Source organism: Hydra viridissima, unplaced genomic scaffold, assembly GCF_058129835.1.
Source record: "Hydra viridissima isolate aposymbiotic clone 2 unplaced genomic scaffold, HvirCarnegie_v1 scaffold_19, whole genome shotgun sequence".
NCBI classification, from domain to species: Eukaryota; Metazoa; Cnidaria; class Hydrozoa; order Anthoathecata; family Hydridae; genus Hydra; species Hydra viridissima.
Window position 1 is genome coordinate 1,531,675 of NW_028324318.1, and position 26,984 is coordinate 1,558,658.

At 37.6% G+C, this 26,984-nt stretch overlaps 1 protein-coding gene across 1 annotated transcript in view; it reads left to right on the forward strand.

Moving 5' to 3' along the window:
- LOC149876641 (uncharacterized) overlaps positions 1–26,984 on the forward strand; it is a 124,070-nt gene continuing 97,086 nt past the window's right edge. The window contains exon 1 of the mRNA XM_090075193.1: positions 1–243. The gene's annotated coding sequence lies outside the window, so the exon portion shown is untranslated. The remainder of the gene's footprint in view (positions 244–26,984) is intronic.

Consider the following 26,984-nt stretch of genomic DNA (forward strand, 5'->3'; position numbering starts at 1 on the left):
TTTTTCGCCTTTTCGATTTTTTATATTTTTCTGTCCTAAGCCATACGGTTTTGTAACTCGGCGTCCGTGTGTTTTGTTTCGTGATTTAGTCCTGCGCTTGTTCAGTCTTGTGAAGTCCTATTCGTGTCCGGTCATGGAACAGTGGACCATTATTCGTAAATAATATCCATTGTTACTTATTATCGGACACCTCTGCAAGGCATCCGCCGGAGGAGGAAATAAATACTCAATACCTCAAGTGTAGTATCTTATAGTGATTTTAAAGTAATTTAAAGTGATTTAAAATAAATTATTTTGAGTTTTAAAAAATTAGTTATTTTACTTTCGTGGCTACTTATGTTATTCAGTTCGCTGTAAAGACAAAAAGACACCCCGCCTAAGAGACACTAAGTAGCTTTTGCTCTAAAACTTTTTTTTCTCCTCCGTAGAAGCGAAAACGAGAAATCAAAACTTTTCTGTAGCGAAGCCTTTGCTACAGGAAATTTTTCTTTGTCAATCTTTCTTCAAGAGAAACTCCAAAGGTGTACGGCTTTGCTGTATATCAACTTTTTATCTAAGCCGAATTCGTTCGCAGAGTTTTTTCCTAGATTTCTTTTGACAAAAATCTTGAACATTTCCTTTAGCTACCCTAGCTAATTAAGATAAACATTTCTAAGAAATATATAGAAGAGCGAGAAATCACAATCGCGTAAAAAAATGGCAACTTCTAATATTCAATCGAGTTCAAAACAAATGATTTTAGAAACCAAAAAAGAAGGCGATTTAACTAGCCAAAAAAAACAAAAAGTTCGAAAATAATCAGCCACATTCTGCTGACCAACAGAAAATCCAAAATACTGACCCGAAACCTCCAAATGAAGACATCAACAAAAAAAAAAACGGGCCAACGCTTTCGTTTGCAGCCTAGAACAACGCAAAACCATGACATCCAAACAAACACTAAAGAAGCTGAAAAAAGAGCAATGAAAGAGGAGATCCAAGCTAGAATTTTTCAAATAATGTCCTTTACTCCAGACCAAACCCTCAAAGGAATCGAGAAAAAAGTGGGAGAGATACAACACGCATTTCAGAAGGAAATTGGCCCGGGATGTATAACATCCATACAATACACAGGGAAAGGCCAATACACGGTTGAACTCAAATCAAAAGAGCAAGTCCAAGAGATAACTCTAAAAGGACTAAACATACCGGGCGACTTACAGAAAACAACAATCAAACCAAGAAGAAACCAAGTTTTGTTTATTACGATCAAGACAGACGCATCGGTGCTAAATTAGGAGATTTACGAGGAGCTGAAGCCTTTTGGTAAGATAGTCAACATTTCTTTCGGCTATTAACACAGCAACAGCCAAATAAGAGACGGACGGAGACTGATCCATATCATACCGACTGTAGACATAAACGCAATACCAACGACAGTTAATATAGACAGCAGACTGCATCACCTATACTTTAGAGGGAAAAACACGAAGCCCATACAAAAACTACGTGACACACAGGAGCTCCTAGCAGACCTAGACATTTCCGACACTGACGAGATGTCACAAGACGAGGACAAACAAACAGAAAACACAAAAACTGAAAGCGGACTCACCATTAGACATACAAGACACACCGAACGGAGAGACGTCGGACACAAAAACAGACACTCTACAAAAACCTTCCAAAAGGAAAAGCGTGACGACCCCAACAAAGGAACAAAAACTAAACGACATAAAAACGAAAAGGTAACCAAACGGAATATAAACATGTTGATACTCCAAAACCTTTATCATACAAAAATGACCGTAAAAATAACTACAATGAACACGGCTGGGATGAGAAGCCGACAAAGACGGAGACAGATATTGAACAACATCTGGTGCCTAGACAGCGACATAACTCTGTTGCAAGAGAGCCACATATCCCCAGACCTTTACGAAGAAACGGAAAAATTATGGCCAGGAACCATCCTCTTCTCACCCGGAAAAGAGATCATCGACGGGACAGCCATACGTTTCAGAGACTAAAACCCGATAACAAGCAACGTCATAACAAACAAAAACGGACACTTTCAAATACTCAGGGTGTTAACTAGCCTGATGGCACCGCGTATAACGCGGAATTCCCAAATTATCAAAATTTCCCAAAAGTACACAAAATCATTTAAATAAAACGACCTTTAATTAACAGACTCAGATTTTAAGTGTTACGCAAGAAACGTAGAAATACTTAGTAAACGAAGAAAATAATTTAGCTGATCGAAAACAATTACTTTTTTTACAAAAGAAAAAGCGTAGCAAATCATTCAATTCAAAGCCATTTAAAAAGCGTAGCAATTTATTTAAAAAGAAAGAAAATGCGTTATTTTTTAATTGACGTCAGTTGTTCTTTAGATCTTTCATTTCGCTTGTTTTTTTATTTGTGTTTTTTATTTTAGACTTTTTATTTCCACTAAACCGAAAAACTTTTGCAATAAACGACCTTTTTTTTTTTTTTTTTTTACTCGACAGCCGAAAGAAAACTCCCAATATTATGATAACGCTGTATAAATTTTATTCCTGGGTAACACACTGATACTGGATGTGGAACTTCACGGACACAAAATAACACTAACAAACGTCTACGCCCCATCAGGAGGACAATACAAAAAACAAAAAGACAGAGAAAGACTGTGGACGACGTTACAAAACACCCTAAAAGACAGGACAACGCCGGAGAGCATCCACATTCTTGCCGGTGACTTCAACATGACAGAATATGCACAAGACAGAACTTCCATAAACGAATACTTACAAACCTGTCTATCAAAAAACTCCCTAACAGAACTCAAAACCACCCTTAACATTGAAGACATATACCGTAAACAAAACCCTTCGACCAGACAGTACACATACCTACATCACATCACGACGACCAGGACAAGACTAGACAGGATCTATACTAGCAACAGTATAGGTCATTACATAAAAAACGCAAAAATGATCCCAAAAACAATGACTGACCATTATAACGCCCCTCAAATCACAATAACATTTAACAAACTAACGCGAGGGAAAGGGATGTGGATTATGAACAACGCACTACTCAAAGACAACAACTACATAAAATTAATAACAAACACAATAGACAAACAAAAAGCAACAAAACTCCTCTACCGCGACATTACGGAATGGTGGGAGAATACTAAACAAACAATCAAACAAAAGACAGTAAAATACGCAAAAGCACTAACAAGGCAAAAACAAAAATACGAGACTTACTACGAAAAAGACTAAGAAACACACTAACAAAGGAAGAGAGACTGGGACGAGACGACAAAATAAGTCATTGACTGAGAACAAGATTAGAAGAAATTGAAAAAAAGAAAGAAGAAGGTGCACGTATAAGAACAAAAATAGACTGGAACAACGTAACAAAAACTCTTCTTTTCACTGGAAAAACAAAAAACAGCCAGACGTTCAATTACGCAACTAAATGACGAAAACGGAACTGTCAAAGACAAACTAGAAGATATACTGAACATCATGAGGAACTTCTACAAGACTATATAAAAACGAAACTCTAGACGAAACAAGACAAGATGAAAAACTTGAAAACACAAAACAACCGAAACTGTCAAACGACCAAAAAAACAAATGTGACAACGACCTCACAGAACAAGAAATAACAAAAGCTCTTAACGACATCAAAAACGGCAAATCCCCAGGCTCAGACGGTCTGTCACCAGACTTCTACAAAAAGTTCTGGAGAATACTGGCAAAAGACTTTACTGACATGACGAACGCAGTACTGAACAGAAAACTCCTGACCCCACACAAAGACAGGCAATACTGACATGCTTATATAAAAACCGCGACAGGAAAGACATAACGAACTGGAGACCAATATCCCTTCTAAACAGACTACATACTGATAACAAAAACGCTGACAAACAGATTTAAACAGACGCTGCCGCACATAATCAGCAAACACCAGACAGCATGTGCGCGGTGCACATGTTCGGTGCACAGTGCACCGAACCGACAAATGCATATGAATCTCATATACAAACGTGACATACTGAAAACAGCAAAGACAGAACAATACAAAGACACATGCATAGTCGCCATTGACCAAGTAAAAGCTTTTGACAGGGTGTGCTGGACTTAACTAATAAAATTGCTAAACAAATACAACTACGGCACTAAAACAATAGAAAACATAAAGACTCTTTACAAAAACATAGAAACAACTATCAAGACAAACGGACACTTGACGGACCCTTTCCATCCGACCAGAGGGGTACAACAAGGCTGCCCCCTGTCAATGATACTGTACGTACTCTAAGCTGGACACCTATCGTACAAAAATTACAAAAGACAATACAAGCATGGAAGAGGCATAAACTAAGCCTCAAGGGCAAAGTGCTGGTGCTTAACTCCCTTGTGATGAGCAAGATGTGGCAGACAGCGACAGTTTTATCTCTTCCAGACGAAGAAACTATAAAACAACTCAACTCTACAATACAAGGCTACTTGTGGGACAGCAAAAAAACAAAGATAAACAGATAACAGATACTACAAACAACAAAAGGCGGAGGACTGAACCTGACAGACATCCAATCGAAATTCGACGCACTACATGCAAGATGGGCAACAAAACTACTGACCAACACAGACAACGCCCCCTGGACCCACACCGCCAAATACTACCTAGACAACTCGGGTGATTTAAGGCCAGTCTGAGAAAATTTCGTTTTTTTTCGTGTTATTTTTGTTTAAACGCGTGTGACGTGTTTTCACCTAGCGGAATTGATCGCATTAAGAGTTAGACGTTAAGTATACCGTTATCAAAAGCCGACATTGTTTTTATAGAAACAGCCGATAATAGATAAAAATATACATCTATCAAATCTATACATTCTTATTTAACAAAAAAATAGTACTTTATTTTTATTAAATATAAATGATTATATTTACCTATTTAAAGTGTAAATTCTTATTGAACTTGAGGTTCCAAAATATTACACAACCTTTTTGAGAATACTGCTCAGAAATGCCTTTATTGGTTCAACCAAATTTTTCTTAAGGAAAAAATTGGACAATTTACTAGATCTTCCTTCGATACGAATGTCAAGAAACTGGCACTAAAAGTCTTCATACTTTTTTTGAATGATGGATTTCTTTAAGGCCTTCTAAAATTTTAGCTTTCGTATAAAAACACTTATGGAGTTAAGCTTTGTTCTTAGGTTCGAATTTAAATGTTCCAAACCTATTCAACTTTGTACACTTTTTTTTTTTGAAACATTCGAAATTTGCACAGTAGAAATAAGAAAAACGTAGTAAAATACCTCCTAAAAGTCTTCTGACTTTTTAAGGGGTATTTGTCACTCGCCTATAATACAAAAAGGCTAAAGGTCGACCCTGGTATATATTTTTCCTGATAATTTTATTTTTTCACTTTTCATTACCCCAAGCACAGGCTACATCTTATCATTTGACTCAGGAGATAAAAACTTACTTGAGTTTAGGACATAAAAACTTATAGATAAACATAAGGTAGTAAAATATTTTCTTTCTAAAACAAAATACAGTTAAAGATTGTCTTTTAAATTGCATTAAAATTAGCTTTACTGTCCCTGTCATCAGTCTGATCCACTATTTGCTTTACATAACCTTGGATATTTCAGCCTTTGTCAACTTCCAAAAGTTTTCCAAAGTATTTTCTAAAAATTAACAATGGAGAAGCTGGATGAAAGAATGAAATTTAGCAAAACCCTATCGTGAGATTTAACACAATTATTCAAAATGATCAATTATTGGTAAAAAAAAAAAGATTAATTAGTATTTAATATTATCATTTCTTACCTTTGCGATGAAACAATCTGCTTAACATTATGATCTCATTCCCATATATTGCATTTTGAAGAGTGCTTGATATTTATTTTTCATTGACCTTTGAGAAACAAGGATTAAAAAATTCTCAATATTAATCCAGCACCTTGTATTTTATACACATTATAATGTAGTTTTCATATAATGAAAAAAAAAATTTAATGGAATTCAAGGAAGAAATTTAAAAAATTTCTCTCTTATATTTGTATAGGTTTTATTTAGACCCACCACCAATTAAAACTTCAAGGTTGACTAAAGACAAATAATTTATGAAAAACATTTGGACTTTGCAACTTTTCCTTGTACTTTCAAAACTTGTCTTGTTTTTTTATCATTATTACATTTGCTGAAAAATGAAAATTTCAAAAAACTTGTAGTAGTAATTGAAAAATTAACAACTTAGATGTATGTATGAATGTATGTATGTATTTACGTATGTATGTATGTATGTATGTATGTATGTATGTATGTATGTATGTATGTATGTATGTATGTATGTATGTATGTATGTATGTATGTATGTATGTGTGTAGGTAGGTAGGTAGGTAGGTATGTATGTATGCATGTATGTACTTCCAACATATACCAAGTATGTTACACAGAAAATGAATTATAAAAATTAGAAAAGATTAAGTAAAAACCAAAAACAAAAGGTAAACATAGCAACAAGACAACTGGTTTAACATATTTTCATGTAAAACTTTCAAACTAGAAAATGATTTTTGTTTTGCTTGAAACAGCTGCAAAATATTTAAAAATCTAAAATTTTATGTCAAATAAAATGTAAATTTGATCACATGGTTTCACCCGACAAAAAAAATCTTAATTACTCTTATCGACTTTATTGCTCAAAGTGCCGTTAACGATGATTGCTTCTTTTAGTTGTGTTAGAGACGACGCCGGAAGGTTATAAAAAACGTCGGATTTTCTAATCGTACCACATATCACTAATTGTACAACATACAGCATTCAGACCAAAATATAACACTAATACAAGAAACCCACAATACGCCAGATTTGAAAAGACAAACAGCTACGCTATGCACAGGCACCATACTCTCCAGCTCTGGGAAACAAAACACAGACGGAACACTCATTCACATAAAAGACCCTACAATCACACCGTCAAACACTGCAAATGACGTACACGGTAAATATCAAATCACAGACAAACAAATTGACAAACTCGACATCACTATTATAAAAGTACACGCACCGTCAGGAAACACCACACAACACCAATACAAACGAAAAGAATACTGGGAAAACCTAAAAAACGTACTATGCACGCCCAGAATTCGAGACAGACACTACATCCTGGCGGGTGACTTTAACGTGACACTTTCAAACAAAGACAGACGTTCACCAGCGCTACAAAAATACAGATGCCATTCACAACACGCATTACAAGACCTTATTTACACTTTAGACGTAGAGGACATTTACCGCACACTCCACCCTAACGAACAACAATACACACACTATCACAGCCAGACAAAGACGAGAACAAGAATAGACAGAATATACACAAGCAAGACTCTAAGACAATACATCACAAATGCAGAACACCAACCCACCACACTATCAGACAACTATAACGCACCGACAATCACCATAAACGTACAGCCCCAACCGATAGGAAGGGGATACTGGATACTCAACAACACCCTACTAAATGACAATACGTACATAGACCTCATGACAAAACAAATAACCATTCAAACAGAAAAATACCCAGACATTAGACAACTACCAGAATGGTGGGAAAATACAAAACAACAGATCAAAAAAACGACACTGGAATACGCACACAAACGACACAAACAAAACAGAACAAAAGAACTGAGACTAACGAGAAAACTGAGAAACACACTGAGAAAGGAGGAACGGAAATATCTAGACAACACCATGAGCACGAACATTAGACACAAACTTGAACATATACAGAGACGAAAAGAAGAAGCCGCACGAATACGAACAAAACAGATACGGAACAAAGACGGAGAACGCCCGACGAACTATTTCTGCAATTTAGAAAAACAAAGACAGGCACACCACGAAATAACGGAACTGAGAGACAAACAAGGACAATTACAGCAAGACCTCAAACAGATACTAAACGTTATGACAGACTTTTAAGAATCACTATAAACCAAAGAAGAACTAAACACACAGGCACAGACAGAAATATTAACCGCAACGAAGACCCCCCGACTAACGGAAACACAACGACAATTATGCGACGAAGACTATACAGAACAAGAAATCACAACAGCACTACAAAACATGAAAAACGAAAAGACACCAGGCACAGACGGCCTAACAGCGGAATTCTATAAAAAATTCTGGCCGCTGTTGACAAAACACATTACTAAAATGACAAAAGCAGTACTGGACCGATCTTACCTAACACAATCACAAAGAGACGCCATAATAACATGCATATACAAAAAAGGAGACAGAACAGACATAACAAACTGGCGACCTATTTCCCTACTGAACATAGACTACAAAATTATCACAAAGACAATTACGAACAGAATAAAAAATACATTACCACATATCATCAGCAAATACCAGACTGCATGCATCCCACACAGACAAATACACATGAACCTACTGTACACCAGAGACATCATAAAAATAGCACACACTGAAAACATGAAAAACACAGCCATTATTTCCACTGACCAAGTAAAAGCCTTTGACCGAGTGGACTGGACGTATTTATTCAAAACACTGACGAAATACAACTACGGACCCAAGACTATACAAAACATAAAAACGCTATACACAAACATATCCACAAAAATAAAAATAAACGGCCATATATCGCGACCGTTTTACACGACAAGAGGGGTAAGACAAGGATGCCCTCTATCCTTGACACTATACATACTACAGGCAGACATACTAATACAAAACATAACACAAAACAAACACATAAAAGGTATAAAGACAAACTACAACGAAACAAAGGTAACAGCTTACGCGGACGACACACTGTTCTACATCACGAAACTGAAATCCCTACAGAACTTAGACAAAACCCTACACAGATTCGAAACTGCTACCGGACAGAAACTGAACAGAGACAAATGCCAAGGACTGTGGATAGGACGAAACAAAGACCAAAAACCGGACCGCTTGGCTTTGACTGGACAGAAAACAAAATACGTACACTAGGCCTGACTTTCCCCAATGACGGAACAGACGACATAACAGAAAACTGGAACAGATGCACACACAAATTCAAAAAACAAATACAAGACTGGAAAAGACAAAACCTGAGTATTAAGGGGAAAATCACAGTGGTGAACACCTTAATACTCAGCAAACTATGACACACGGTACAAATACTACCGATACCAAACAAAAAACAGGTTGACAAGACCATGACACCAATATACGACTTTATATGGAACGACGCAAAAACAAGAATTAACAAAACACAGTTACATCAGACAATACGCAAAGGAGGACAAAACCTTATAGACATAAACACAAAAGCACAGACACTACAAACAAAATGGACTATCAAAATACTCACTCACAATACACATATGCCATGGACAGACACAGCAATACATATTTTAAACAGATACCGGAACGCAAGACAAAACAAATACACGCTATACACAGCCACCACACCCAACGAAAAACCCCCTATACCCAAATCCTACAGAGACTTAATACACAACTGGGAGACATTTACCAAAGACATAAAAGTACAAGACAACACATTAGAAGCCATACTAAACCAACCGTTATACTATAACCCCCTACTGCCAACAAAACCCACTACAGAAAACCCTTTCCCCCCCTACCGAGACCCACAAAACACACAAAAACGCAAGACATACAAATTATTGCAGACTTATGTAACATATCGACACCAGGACTACTCACAGCAGACCAACTAGAAATACCGCACAAAACATTAACAGAAATAACAAAACGGATACCGAACACATGGATGCACAAACTGAACACGGAAACACCAAGTTACACATATCGCATATACATCCCCTCCATCCACATAGAAAACAAAAACAGAAAACTGACACAGATAACGAACAAACAAATATACCACAGAATCCTGACTACAAAAATGACACCCCCCGACAGATATATAAAATGGAACAGAAAACTGCTACTCGGACAAACGCCCATAACAAAACGAGACTGGGACAGAAAATTTTAAAAATTACAAGACAAAAACTTATACAACAAAGCCAACGAAATACAATACAAATACACACACAGAAAACTCCCATCACTTAACATCATGCACAAATGGAACAAACACATAGACAAAACATGCAAACGCTGCGACAAAAACGAGACGGAAACATTACAACACTGGTTCTTCTACTGCCCCGACACACAACACATTTGCACACAGACCATAACAATACTAAACTAGATATATCCAAAAGACAAATACAGCAATACCCTGAGATTTTTTTTGATGGGTATTGAAACCGCACACGACAGAGACGTAGGAGACACAATAATAGATACTTTCTACGAAACCATACAACACACTAGAAACACCCTGACATTCGAAAACAAAAAAATCAACACGTTACTCCATTTCAATACACTTCTAATTAAAAGACTACGCACAGAACTGAAGACTGAAAACAAAAATCAAGACACATACAGCACTGCAATTAGACTCTGTGAAGAAAACAACAGACAAACAATAAACACACAAAGAAACAAGACAGCACAGAAAACCCTACACACTAGCAAATAATATCCATAATTAGAGAAAAATGTAAATATGTATAAAAATGTAAAATATGTAACAAAAAAAAAAAAAAAAAAATATTATATAGCAAAAAATCAAATAAAAAATATATACGATTGTAAATAAATTTATCACGAAATTGTAAATATGTACATTATACCGTCCACAGCTGCCCATGGCTGATGCGACGTAAAAGGAAATAAAAAAAAAAAAAAGATCAAGTGTAGTATCTTTTGATTGATTTTAGTAAAAGTTTTAATAAAATTTTATTGAGTTTTTCATTGAGTTTTTAAAAAAAAATTAGTTTTATTTATTTCGGTGGCTTGTTCTTTTTGTTTTACATCTCGCTGTGAAGACACCCCGCGTAAGAGACTTTTTTCTTCTAAACGCTCTTTCCTCCTCCGCAGAGGCGAAATAGACAAATCATAAACTCTTCTGTAGCGAAGCCTTTGCTACAGAATCTTTCTTATCTGCTAGTTTATTAACTAGTTAACTCTTAAGATATACAGCTTTTGCTGTATATCAACTATATATATAAGCCGAATTTATTTCGCAGGGTTTTTTCACAGATTTCCTTTGACAAAAATCTGAAATCTCTAACCTAGCTAAGAATAAACCAGAGCTAGAACTTTAATACAAAAGAGCAAACAAACTTATCCAGTTTTTATTGTATTTGCTCACACTGCTCCTAAAACAAATAAAAATGTCAGAAGCAGATATAAATCTTATCAAGGAGAATCAAACTCTCATGGCTGAAAGTTCAAAGATCGCCCAGAGCATAAATAACGCCACATTGATTTTCACAGCGCCACATTCTACAGACCAAGGATGTGTTAAAATCAAAGACCAGAAACTAACCTCAAACCCAGACCTCCGAAAATCAAAAGATCTAGGACCAAAATCCTTCGCGGAGGCGCTAAAGCAAAACAATGCCAAGACAACCCAATCAACTAGCCAACCGACAACCTTAACCTTAGCACAAAGAAAAGAGGAAATACATAACAGGATTTTCCAAACCTACTCCTACACCCCAGACCAATCCCCCCAAGGAATAGAAAAAAAGGTCCAAGAAATAACAGCAACAATATCAAAAGAAATTGGGATAGGAACAATCAACTCAATACAATATAGAGGAAAGGGCGAATATACAATCGAAATGAAATCCAAAGAACTAGTTCAAAAAATCTTAACAAAAAACCTTCACTTCCCGGGAGATATGCAGAAAGCCCAGGTGAAGCCAAGAAGAAACAACACCCTCCTCATCACAATCACAACTGATGCCTCAACAATGAACGAGGAAATAGCGCAAGCCATCCAACCATTTGGTAAGATCATTAATATTAGCTACGGATACTATAACAGCAGCAAGACTATACGAGACGGCCGTAGACTGATACACCTAATACCAACAATTGAAGTACACAAAATACCCACATCAGTACTGATAGAATACAAACTACATCAACTTTATTTCAAGGCAAAAATAACCCAAACCAAACCTACCCAACAAGAAACGGAAAAACTTCTCCAAGACCTAGAACTGTCAGACTCAGAATCAGACTCCGACCTTGACACTGACCAAATGACACAGGAAGAAGAACCAACAAGACAAAAAGACAACTCAAAAAAAAAAAAAAACACAGAAAATAGCAGACAAACAGCCCAAAAAAGACACCACAAAAAACGAAACAGAAAAACCCACGTTACCGAAAGAGAAAACAAATACTCCATCCCAACTACCTATTGCGATCATCGCAAAACAAAAGACCAACCCAAACACAACACACACACCAGTCTCAACTGAAACCCAAGAAACACAACCAGGAGACATGACAAAAGACAACCCGCAAACTACAGACGAACAACCACAAACAAACACTTCTACCTCCACCACACCCATGGACACAGATAACCCACCAAACGAACACACACAAAAACCGACAAAAAGAAAAAGCGAAACAGCATTAACAAAACATGGCAAACAGAGCACAGACAACTCAAACAAAACGAAAAGAAAACCCCTCGGGATATAAACACGAAAACCCACATCCACAAAACAAACGGAAAAAAAATGGATACAAAACTCATGACAATGAATGCGGCGGGGATGAGAACGAGAATGAGACGAAGACAAATTCTAAACAACCTAAGGAACACCGACAATGACATCATACTCATACAAGAAACCCACATCACACCAGACCTAAACACCGAGACAGAAAAACTGTGGCCGGGAACCATATTCTTCTCGCCGGGGAAAGAAGACACTGACGGCACTGCCATTTGTTTTAAAGACAAAAACATGACGCCAAAAAACCCCATAACTGACAAAAACGAAAAATTCCAAATAGTAGACACCGAAATAAACGGCTACACACTAACAATAACAAACGTATACGCCCCCTCTTGAGGGAACCATACATCTCAAAAACAAAGACAAGAACTCTGGCAAACGCTAACCTCACTGCTCAGAGACAGAACAACTCCTGACAGCATACATGTAATCGCCGGAGATTTCAACATGACGGAAGACAGAAGAGACCGAACGTCACAAACACGAAACACACTAAACTGCAAGTCACTACCAACATTCGCTAAACTAAAAGGACAACTAAACCTCGAAGACATTTACAGAAAACAAAATCCGACAAACAGTCAATTCACCCATCTAAACCTAAACACCCTGAACAGGACAAGAATCGACAGAATATACACGAGCAAAAACATCGGACATCACATAACAGAGACAGCCATGATTGCTACGACCATGTCCGACCACTACCACGCGCCACAGATATCATTCAACTTAGACGCGACCCCGAGGGGAAAGGGACTATGGATACTAAACAACAGCATACTGTCGGACCCAGACTACGTCTCTCTTATAACAGAGACATACAACAAACAACAAAACGAAAAAAAACTAATCAATAACAGCCCAGAATGGTGGGAAAACACAAAACAGACACTTAAACAAACAACAATAACATACACACTAAACCGAGCAAAACAAAACAAAAAATACGAAAAAGAACTAAGAAGAAGACTGAAAAACACGCTCAACAAGGAAGAAAGACTGGGACGAGACAACAGCAGAAGCGAGACAATCAAAACAACACTAAAACAGATAGAGAAAAAACGAGAAGAGGGAGCGAGAATCAGAGCGAAAATAGCGTGGAATGCAGAGGGAGAGCGCAACACAAAAATGTTCCACTCCCTCGAAAAACAGCAACAGGCTAGACAAACGATCAAACAAATTAAACAAGAAGACGGAACATTAACAGAAAAACCACATGAAACACTAGAGACCACGAGAAACTTTTACAAAAGACTGTACAAAGCAGAAAAACTAGACAAAACGCTACAAGATGAAATCCTAAGGCAGACACACACTCCCAAAGTTACTGAAAACATGCGAAAATCATGTGACGAAAACTACACCGCAGACGAACTAAAGAAGGCGCTGTATAACATGAAAAACAACACATCACCAGGGACAGACGGCTTAACACCTGAGTTTTACAAGACCTTCTGGCACTTACTGGCAAATGACTTCACGGAAATGACGAATGCGGTATTCGAAAGGAAAAAACTTACAAAAACAAAAAAACAAGCGCTACTCACATGCCTATACAAAAAAGGAGACAGGACGGACCTGGCAAACTGGAGACCGATCTCTATACTCAACACTGACTACAAAATAATTACCAAAGCCATGACAAACAGACTAAAACCCACACTACACCACACCATCAGTAAACACCAAACGGCATGCATACCCAACAGAAACATATACATGAACTTACTATACACGAGGGACATTCTCAAAATTGCCAAAACTGAAAACCTAGCAGAAACATGCATAATAGCGATCGACCAAAACAAAGCCTTTGACAGAGTAGACTGGGACTACCTACGAAAAACTCTGAACAAATACAACTACGGACACAAAATGGCTAATAACATCAAAACACTCTTCACAGACATTGAAATTAACATCAAGGTAAACGGACATTTGGCGCGCCCCATCAAACCTTCAAGGGGCGTAAGACAAGGCTGCCCACTTTCGATGACCCTTTACATCCTACAAGCAGACATTCTAATAAAACACATAGAACAAAACAGAAAAATCACAGGAATAACCGTAAACCAAAACGAGACAAAATCAACGGCGTACGCAGACGACACCCTCTTCTACATCAGGGGGAGAACTCACTGCTACAGCTAAACTCCAGCCTGGAAAAATTTGAACTCGCGTCAGGGACAAAACTTAACAGAACTAAATGCCAAGGGATTTGGATAGGACAACACCTCCACAGAAGGACAGGACCACACAATTTCGACTGGAGAGAATCCCAACTGAAACCCCTTGGAATAACTTTCAACAATAACGGACACGACCAGCTACATGACAACTGGACACCAATATGCCAAAAAATTACCGAGACAATCCACAAATGGAAAAAACATAAGCTGAGCCTAAAAGGGAAAGTCTTGGTACTCAACGCGCTGGCCATGAGCAAGCTCTGGCACACAGCGCAAGTACTAAGGCTTCCCGACGACTTCACTTTAAAACGTCTCAACAACACAATATCAGACTATTTGTGGGGCAACACCAAAACAAGAATAAACAAAAAACAGATACTGCAACCGATAAAAGAGGGGGGACTCGGACTGATCGACATCAAAACAAAAGCAAAAGCGCTAAAAGCAAAGTGGGCGGCCAAAATACTCTGCAACTATGAAACAGCACCGTGGACGGATACAGCAACATACTACCTCAATAAATACCGCGACGGAAGACAAGGAAAACACACCCTATTAACCTACATAACACAGACAGGCATGAAGGACATACCCAAAATATACAAACAGACACTGATAGCCTGGAACGACCTCACAGAAAACAAACTAATAACCGAAAACAGCACTGAGGAGATCCACAACCAACCCCTATTCTACAACCCCCTCCTCAGAAACAAACCGACAACCACCGAACCCCTACCGACACTACCAAAACCGAACATAGAAACAAAAAACAACGACATTACTACCATAGCAGACATTTACAAAGTATTCTCCCCCGGACCCCTAACGGCCAAACAGCTAAACTTAACGGACGAGACACTGAACACAATACTCAACAGAATACCAAAAGATTAGAAAAACATACTAGACAAAAAAACGCAACAATACACACACCAAAAATACATCAAAAAAATAGAAATCAACAAAAAACCAACAGAACTGACAAAACTTACTACCAAAATAATATAAAAACTACTGATAGACAAAAACACAAAAACGGAACACAGATACCAAAGGTGGAATACAGACAAAACAACACACAGACTTCAAATCGACAAACAAACATGGGAGAAAAGATTCTTAAATCTACACAATAGAAACAAAAATAACAAAACGGCAGACATAATATTCAAATACATACACAGAAAACTACCAACACTAAACAGACTACACAAATGGAACAAAAACATACCACCCACAAGCAAAAGATGCAACACGGAAAACGAAACGGACGAACACTGGTTCCACGACTGCCCCAACACACGAATCTTACGAAAATACACCATAGACATACTAAACAAAACATACCCCGACAAAACCCACGAAAACACAAAGCGCTTATTCTTACTAGGACTTGAACATGACAATAACGAAATAGGCGAAATATGCATTGACACCTTCTGCGACACAGTCTACTTCGAACAGAACGCCATAACGATAGGACAAACAAAAATAGACGCCATTCACCACTTCCACTAACTGCTGACAAAAAGGATGCTCATAGATAAAAATATAACGAGAAACGAAACGGAAAAACAACAGGCAACACAAGTACTGAAAATATGTAAACAGGAAAACATAGTGCATTCACGAAAGAAATTCCAAACAGCTACGGCCATGATATCACAATAACGAAAACATAACGCTACAGAGAAAAAAAAAAAACAAAAAAAAATTTAAAAAAAAAACAACAAAAAAATAATAAAACAAAATAAAATAAAATAATTCTTTATATGAGAAGATGTAAATAAACAAATCTGTATATATATCTGTATATAAGTAATTATTACGACTTTATAGAAAAATATAAACAAACTCTGTAACAAGAAAACCCACCTTAATTAGGTATTGCAACCTATTCTGAAGTAAAAATAAATATATAAAAAAAAAAAAAAAAAAAAGATCAAGTGTAGTATCACTTGGATTGATTGCGAGCTGGCTAGGCCGGTGTACTTGTATTAAACTGATACTTTTCTTTTTTTTCCGCCCGTTCCTCAAAGGGGAGGCAAACTCAGGGTCGACGTGCTTCTGGGTCTTCCCTGGAGAGGTTCGGGCAAGTCCGCAAGGCATCGGCCGGAAGACTATAAATACAATTCTCTCTATCAAGTGTAGTTCCTATGGAACAACTCCTCCATAAAAACTAACAACTTAGTATCCAAACTTCCCATTCAGAAAGGCGGACTCAACATCGTAAACATCCGCGACAAACTCGTCTCCATCCAAGTGAGCTGGCTCTCCAAGTTCTTCAACCACGATCTCAAAGGAGCTTGGAGAGACACAGCCACTTTCATCTTCGACAGACATAGAGACGCCTTCCAAGGTGAGCGCATCTTTCTCACCGCCCACTCGCACACTTCGCTCAAAACTTTGCCACCATACTACCGGCAAATGGCGAAGGACTGGGCCACCATCTATCAGAACTGCGCCATCACCAACCTAACCACCGAGGAAATTCTGAATCAGCCCATTTACCATAACCCCCACATATGCCATCACAACAACGATCTTAAAACAACACCACTCTCTAAACAGCGAAACATCCACCTCATTGCGGACGTTGCAAAAGTGTTTGTTCCTGACTTTCTAACCTGCGAGCTCACTGGATTGACCGAAAAACATCTCAACAAAGTCATCATGTCGATCCCTCAGCAGTGTAGAGATAAAATAAACACCCAACATCAAAACTACGACCACCGCAGAGCCAAAATGCATCTCAGGATCAACGGCTCATCCGACATCTCTTTCCGCGAGCTCACGCCTAAAAACGTGTATCGTATTATATCCGCTAAGAAACATCATAGCGTTCCAGCACACTACCAAAAATGGAACCTTTATTTTACCGACAGCATGAGAGGCACAACTCAAAAAGAATGGACTCGCCTATTCTTAAACGTGCACAAAAACACCACCAACAACAAAGCTGACGAGGTAAAATACAAAATAATTCACTTCGTTATACCTACCAACTCCATCTTTAAGAAAAGAGGACATGCCCCGGATGACCTATGTCCGCAGTGCATGATAGCGAAGGAAACATTAGCGCACATGATATACTCATGCAAAAATGCTCAACCCCTTATAAAATACGCCATATCCATTCTAAACAAAATCTATACTCCGCAGCCTGCCTTCGAAAACACCTTTAAGTTTTTCTTCTTCTCACACGCAGAGAATGTAAATAATTTTAACCTTGGAAAACGAATATTAAACGAGTTAATTTATACGATATATTGTAATAGAATGAGGTCGTTCCATGACCGTTCGACTTTTACAAGACTGAAACTACTCATAGAGTTTCAGTGCAGGCTAAAAATTATTATTTTCGAAGAAAAAGAATTCGCGAAACAAAAGAACACACTGGACGACTTTCTCATAGAGTCTCAAAGTATCTGGGATGTAGATCTCAAACTAAATTTAGACACAAATTTAAACATCTATCTGAGCTAAAAGAAATACCCAGATACTAATTAAGTTAAAAAAACTTTTCCTTTTTTTTCACTTTTTTCGTTTTTTCGTATTTCAGTGTTTGTAGTGTCTCTCTCGTGTTTTCGTTTTTTCGCTTTTTCGATTTTTTATGTATTTATGTGCTAAGCCGTATGGCATCGTACCTCGGCGTCCGTGTGTTTTGTTTCGTGATTTAGTCTTGCACTTGTTCAGTCTTGTGAAGTCCTATTCGTGTCCGGTCATGGAGCAGTGGACCATTATTTCTAAATAATATCCATTATAACATTTTTCGGAAACCTCTGCAAGGCATTCGCTGGAGGAGGCAAAGAAATACTAATACCTCAAGTGTAGTATCATCATCCTTGCGCCGAAAAGTCGGGCACCACTAGGTGGTGTTAAAAATCCGATGAGGTGCTGGGCCAAAAAGTCGGGCACCAATATTTAGTGGTGTATTGATCCGAATGAGGCTCAGTGTCGAAAAGTCGGGCACCACTTGGTGGTGTAAAAAATCCGATGAGGCGGTATGGGTGGTGTGTCGAAACTTTGTTCATTGGCTGCTAAAGTCGGGCAATGGATCCGGAAATGTTCGTTAACTCGAGCACTCGGGGGCCTCAAGGTAGATCCGTCAAGGTCGGCTCTAAGATCGGTCGCAAAGACGTTAAATGGAGTGATGTAGGCAAGCGTCGAACACTCCCCTTCCGTTAGGTATTGTTAACCTGATGGAAGTAAAGCCAAAATATATATATAAAAAAAAAAAAAGATCAAGTGTAGTACCTGTTCTTGATTTTTGGCCATTAAGGAAGAGCTAGCTTTTGGACTGATAGAGAGCGACAGTTCAAATAATCCAATCGCAAAGGAAGCCGATATCCTGCTTACAAAAATGATTGAATGCGCGAGCAATCCCGAGTTTTTCGAAGAGACGAAAATGGAATATAGTGAGGACAACAGCGACTTGTCGGAAGAGGACGGAGATCTAAAGAAGAGTACGAACGGCGAGACGAAAACGATGAGCTACGCGCAAGCCGCCCACGCTCCAAAACTTTAAGCGGACTACAAGGTACCGCTCAAAAATACGTTAATATGTCCACTGCAACAACGAGTGAGCATGATAGACGTTCTCCTTGCAATAGAGGAGGCTGACTTCGACCAAGAAATGGAAGGAGTGCAAATGATAAGAAATAACACTGTCTTAGAAATATTGATGAAAACGGAAAAAGAAAAAAACAGACTTCTCGAAAGAGGACTATGCATCAAAGGGCTATACCACCGCTTCCAAAACTCTACTCCACACCGAACACCTAGTCGTAGGACGACTGTCTCAATTATCGGACTTCCTCTGGAAGCTAAAAACTTCCAAGTTGGAAGAGTACTCGAAGAAATGGGCTTCGGCAAACACATATACACGCGTCCTGTAATGAGGAAAACACCCACAAAAGGGACGGTGTGTTACTCTGGCATTTTGGTGGCAGTCATGGAAGGCCTGCGGGCGCCGATCCCAAACTATATCCCCATAAGGGGGTATAGGGTGAGGGCAATCCACACTGGGCAAGGTGCTGGCGGGCCTAACGTGCCTGTCATGCAGAAAGAATCAACGCCCTCTCGACCAACCGAGGAAGATACAAAAATTGAGACAAAAGAACGAGTAGAAGAAGTGGTTGACGAGGAACTTAAAAAGATTGCAGTTGAAGTAGCAACAATAAAAGAAACAAAAATTACAGATGAAAAAGAAATTGAAGAAGAATTTCAAAAAAAAGTAGCAACCGCAACAGGCGGTCGAAATTGAAATGGCAGAGGAGAAACTGGACAAACCAAAAAAACGGAAAAGCGAGAGAAAGAAGAAAAAAAAGGAAGAAAATAAACGTTAAATCCAAGAATTAACTAAAGAAAACCAACCTGAAAATGGGTAGGGAATCTTTCTGTGTTCCTTTTTTATTTTTAACAGGAAATCACGCTTATATATCAGAAATGTTAAACCTGTTCTAAGTCTCCAGATGTAAAATATAAATACCAAACTAAGCGCCATTTTTAAATCGCTAAAACTTCTAAGCCACGCTAAAATGACTCACTAACAACCGCCTTTTTTCAACCAATAAAATCGCTTGTTTTTAAAGTCTCAAACTGCGATCGAAAAAAGAACGCCATAAATAATTAATTTCTCTGTAGTTTTTTAACAATGGCTGCAAAAATTCTGACGCTAAATGTAAACGGTTTTGACAGCGCGATCAAAAGGCGAAATATTATGAAATACTGCAAAAGTCAAAAATGCAATGTGATTCTTTTACAAGAGACGCACTGTTGCGATGCAAACGAGGAAAAATGGTCAAGGGAATGGCAAAATATTACTCGCGGAAACTCCCTGTGGAACAACGGCTCCCATAGGGAACGAGGAGTTGCAATACTCACTAAAGAAAATATAGAAATAAATGAAATTACAAAAGATAAAAGCGGGAGAATCCTTGCAGCTACCTTTTGCAAAAATGAAACAACATTCAGAATAATAAACATATATGGGCCTAACGACCCTCAGCATAAAGAAAATTTTTTTAAATCCATAGAAAATCATGCGCGTAAATGCGACTTTCTAATACTATCTGGAGACTTAATCATGGTAGAGAACCCTTCCTTAGACCGTCAAGGTGGCGACCTTTAAAACAAAAATAACACTCTAGGCAAAATAAGCTTAAAAAATTTTAACGAAAAATACGAGCTAGTAGACATATACCGAAAGAAAAAACCATTAAAACAAGAGTTTACGTTTAAAAAACCAGACAAAAGCTACAAAAGTAGGATAGATAGGATTTACATCTCTGGAAACATTGCGGAGGAGTGCGAATGCAGCATAATGATAAACAAAATAAGCGACCACAGCGCTCTCGTTACTAAAATCAAAACGCCAAACAAAAATGCGAAAGGTCCAGGATATTGGCATTTAAATACCAATATCCTCAGAGACGCGATTTTTAAAGAAAACATCAAACAAGATTTTGAGGAAAACAAAAAGAACCTTCTCTTATATGAAAACAAAAACCAATGGTGGGATATAACCAAAATGAAAATAAAAGATTTTGCAATCACCCGCGCTAAAGAGCTTAAAACAGAAAAAAGAAATCTAATTAAGCTTTTAGAACAAGAGATAATAGCGGAAAAACAAAAATACCCAAAAAACAGCAAAAAAATTAAAACTCTAAAAAAAGAAAAAAATGACTTAGAATACGAAGGCGGAGTTTTTAATAGAACAAAACAAAAAATAGTGGAAGAAGGAGAAATCCCGTCTATAGCACTTTTCCAAATGGAGAAAAATAACCAAAAAAAAAAAGACCATTAATGAAATAAGTCATGAATATAACGTCTATATAGACACCACGAACATTCTTAAATCTATAAGGAAATTTTATAAAAAACCTCTATGATAAACGAGTGCAAAGCGAAGAAAAACGAAATTTCTTTTTAAACAAAATAACCAAACGCTTAAACGATAAAGAAAACGCTTACTTAAACATAAATTTTAGCAGCGATGAATTGCGAAACGCAGCGAACTCTTTAAGCAAAGGAAAAACCCCAGGGATAGACGGACTACCAGTTGAGTTCTATCAAGAAAACTGGGATATTTACGGGGAGGAGTTAACAAACCTAGCAAATGAAAACAATTTTAACAAAAAAAATCAACTATCGTGGTCCCAAAGAACAGCCCTGATCAGTCTCCTTCCAAAAGACGGAGATTTGAAAATGGTACAAAACTGGCGGCCGATATCTCTGCTGTGCGCTGACTACAAGATCTTTACAAAAGCGCTCGCCTTAAGGCTACCTAAAATCCTCCACAAAATTTTAGAACCGTCGCAGACGTGCTCTGTACCAGAGAGGCAAATCTTCTCTAACGTTTTTCTAACTAGAGAAATTATAGAATACACAAATAACAAAAAATTGAAAGCTTTCTTTTAACTATAGATCAAGAAAAAGCATTCGACAAAATAGATAGAAAATTCCTTTTCAAAGTTCTTGAAAAATTTAACCTAGGAAAAAATTTCGTTACAGCGATAAAACAAACCATGAAAAATACTCAGTCAATGATCTTAAATAACGGCTATATGGGAAAACCTTTTAATATAAAGAGAGGCGTAAGGCAAGGAGACCCCATCTCCCTCATGCTATACTGCGTAGCAGTAGAATCGTTGTCACTAGAAATAAAACAAAATAAAAATATTATAGGCATCCCCATTCCGGGCACATAAAATAGTCTTAAGGTTATGCAATATGCAGATGATACTACAATATTTGCCAGGACTCCAGAATCCATATCGGAAATTTTTAAAACTTTAGACGATTTTGAACTAGCCACAGGCTCAAACATAAGTAAAACAAAAACCAAAGGCCTAGCATTAGGAGGCTTTGATTACACCTTCTACGAGAACTCGATAAAACTAAGCAACCAAAAAAACCACAACATTAATTGGTGTAACCAAAACGGACTCAAAATATTAGGAATAAACTTTTATACCGACCTGGCTATAACTGCAGACATAAATTGGCAAAAAGCGCTAGAAAAATGTAAATCTAAATTGAAATCTTTTAAGTACAGAAATGTCTCACTAAGGTGCAAAAGCATATACGTAAATACTCTCGCTCTTTCAAAGGTATGGTACGTAGCCAATTTTTTTCCAGCAAATAAAACAACAGAAAAAAGAATCAAAAAAGAAATATCCGTATACCTATGGCAGAGCGATTATGCTGAACCAATAAAAAGCGAAATCTTATACCTGCCTGTAACAAGAGGAGGTCTGGGTATTCTTGATGTTGCACAACAATGCTTATCACTAAGAATAAAACACATTCTGCAAATCCAAGAAATAAAACACCCACAAGAGAGTGTCTTTTTTCAAAAATACCTTTTGGCTCTGCCTTTATCTAATCTAGCAGCGAACACCCGCAATGGCTTTTCTTAACCAAAAATGATTTCCCTAAAACATTAAACAGTCCACCATTTTATTTTGAAGATGTAGTAAAATGTTTAAAAATTAACCAACATATTTTCGAAATAAAAACAAAAACTGAAAAAAATATTTATCTACAACTTACAAATGTCCAGGACAACTGAAGCATACAAACGACAGAAAGGAAATGGAACGCATTATTTCAAAAAATAATGCCGTGGAATAAGATATGGGAGCGCAGTTTTAATTCATATGCGCAAGGGACAAGCCAAAATACATCGTGGAGACTGCTCCAAGACAGCCTCCCAACCTTTGAAAAAATAAAAATTTGGAAAAAGAACCGTGGAAAGGGAAATACGTTGTGCAAACACTGTAACCTAAACGAGAATACCCTACACCCGTTCTTGTCTTGTAAAAAGGCAAGATCAGTATGGAGAGTATTTAAAAAACTTTATGAGACATTACTGCCCCAAAAAAACTTCAATATAGTCCACGCAATGTTCTACATTAACATTGAAGATCTAACTAAAAAAGACCTAAAAGCGAAACTGGTAACAACGATTACAAACACCATCATAACTGAGTTATGGAGGTCTAGAAACATGAGGGTGAAGGAAAATAAAATAGAAACCTCCACAAAGGTAATAGAAAACATAAAAAGAGAGATAAAATACATTTGCAAAGTGAAGTATAACAAATATGCTAGGGAAAATAATGTAGAAAAATACCATAAACAATTCTCTATAAATAACGCCTTAAGCGATGAAAACAGTCCAACATTAAAATTTAATTTCTAAGTATAAAGCCACCCCCTCCTACGAATATGTCCAAAGGAGCCCGGTGGCTCTGGAGGATATATGTTTATATTTTAAGGGCGTGGCCTAATACCCATGTTTTTATATTTTAAACCACGAACAAAACACGAATATGTCCAAGGGCTCCCAGTGGAGCTTGAGGATGTATGTTTATATTTTAAGGGCGTGGTGTAATACCCACGCTTATATATTTTAAACTACGGAAGATGAACGGATATGTCCAAGGGATCCCAGTGGATCCTGAGGATGTATGTATTTATTATAAGGGCGTAGGGTAATAGCCACGCCTATATATTATAAACCGGAAAACGAACTGTAAATTCTTATTTGTAAATAAATAAATACGCAATAAAAAAAAAAAAAAAAAAAAAAGTATCACTTGGATTGATTGCGAGCTGGCTAGGCCGGTGTGCTTGTATTAAACTGATACTTTTCTTTTTTTTCCGCCCGTTCCTCAAAGGGGAGGCAAACTCAGGGTCGACGTGCTTCTGGGTCTTCCCTGGAGAGGTTCGGGCAAGTCCGCAAGGCATCGGCCGGAAGACCTAAAATACAATTCTCTCTCTCAAGTGAAGTATCTGTTCTTGATTTTTTGGGTCGAGCTAGCGATTTTTTTTCTGTTATAGCTAAAGAGTCTGATGACGACGGTAGTAAAAGTGATGCTTCTATTGCTAGCACCGCTGCAGACTTACTAGAGAAGATGTTGGAGTGCGCGAAACATCCCGACAAGTACGATGAGTCGCCGATGCAATACAGCGAAGAAGAAGAGGATGACGGTATCGAAAAAGAGCGAGGTGAAAAGCATAACCCTCCACCAGTAATAAAAGCAACGAGCTATGCGCAAGCAGCTCAAGCCTCGAAATCTCACGTGGAATATAAAGCTCCACTCAAAAACACTCTGGTATGTGCGGTCCAAGCGCGAATGACCATGATAGACGTTCTCAATGCTATTGAGGAGAAAGACTTGGATAAAGACCTCAAAGGAGTCCAGCTGATTCGAGGGAACACAGTTCTGGAAATTGTAATGAAAACGGACAATTCAAGAAATAAACTTATTGATGAGGGTCTAAATATCAAAGGCCTCCATCACAGATTTCAACATGCAACACCCAACAGGACGCCGAGTAGGAGAACCCACGTGTCGATAATTGGGCTTTCCTTGGAAGCTAAAAACTATCAAGTAGGAAAAACTTTAGAGGATATGGGTTTTGGTCGACACGTGTACACGAGACCCGTGATAAAAAGAACTCCCACCAAAGGAACACCCTACTACTCTGGTATCCTGGTGGCTGTTATGGAGGACTTGGTGGCACCGATGCCCAACTATATCTCCGTAAGGGGGTATAGAGTGAGAGCCATCCACACTGGGCAAGGTGCTGGCAGGCCCAACACTGTCGTTGAACAACGTGCAACAACCCCTACTACGCAAACTGATGTCGTTACCAAAACGGTAGCGATAGAAATTGCTGAAAAAGTGATTGAGGAGGAGCTTACAATAATTGCGGAGGAAGAAACGAAAGCTGTAACCAAAGAAACAGTAGAAGTACGTGCTGTTGAAGAGAAAGAGACTCAAATGAACTAAGAAACCACGAAAGACGAGCAAACGCAAGAGTCAAGCGAAGTCGAGATGGCGGACGAGAAAATAAAACAACATAAAAAACGAAAAACGACGCTAACAAAGAAGAAAAACGATGAATCGAAAAGGGCAATTAGAGAAAAGAACAAGGAGGACCCACCTGGAGTTGGGTAAGTATTATTCAGTGTTTTCCTTTAATTTTTATAGTTTTCACCAACCATGTTAAGTCTCCAACTTTTACACAAAAATGCGAAAACATGCGCTCTTTGACGTTAAAAGTCTATTTTTAGGTCTAACGAATGCTTGCTAGGTTTTTAAATAAGTTTTGATCTATTTTTTGTGGTTTTCCTAATGGCTGCAAAAATTCTCACGCTAAACGTAATTAGTCTAAATGACGCAACCAAAAGGCATAACATAATGAAATTCTGCGTAAGCGAAAACTGCGATGCTTTCCTTTTACAAGAAACTCACGGATGTGAAGAAAGCACTAAAAAATAGGCATTAGAATGGCAAAATATGACGCGAGGAAGCTAGAAGAATTGCAGGAAAAAATCACAAATACTGAAAATATCCTAGCTCAGCCACATTCTACAGACCAAAATGAAATCAAAAGAACTGACCCGAAACTCTTAAAAGAAGTCACCAATACAACAAAAAGCGGGTCAAAGTTTTCTTTTGTAGATGCCTTAAAGAGAAACCACTACCCCAACAAAACACTCCCTACACCAACTAATCCAAATACAACAGACAAAAAGGCGATAAAAGAAGAAATTCATGCCAGAATTTTCCAAACATCAACATACACGCCAGACCAAACACCACAGGGCATTGAGAGAGAAGTAAATGAAATTCAAGCCGCGATACAAAAAGTAATTGGCCCGGGAGGTATAATATCCATCCAATATACAGGGAAGGGCCAATACACGATAGAGCTAAAATCTAAAGAGTTAGTACAACAGATAGCGATGAAAGGCCTGCACTTTCTTTAAAAAAACTCACTTTAAAAAAATACAGATTAATAATGAAAATTGGAACATAAATATCTTATCGGAACAAATTATTACAAAAGTGTTTCAATAAAACTTCAAAAGATAATTTCATTCTTATGAAGTTTTTTTTTTTGAAATCTCATTATGATTAAGTTTCCTTCCTTTACAATAACAACGATATTTTTTTTATTAATTTTTTTTTTAAGTAGCTAGCTACTTTAGAGTAGAATTTTATAAAATGTTTTGCAGTTTGAAAATTTTCAGAAAGCCATTAAAAGATAAAACAGTTAGATAAATCCCATCATCATTATAAATA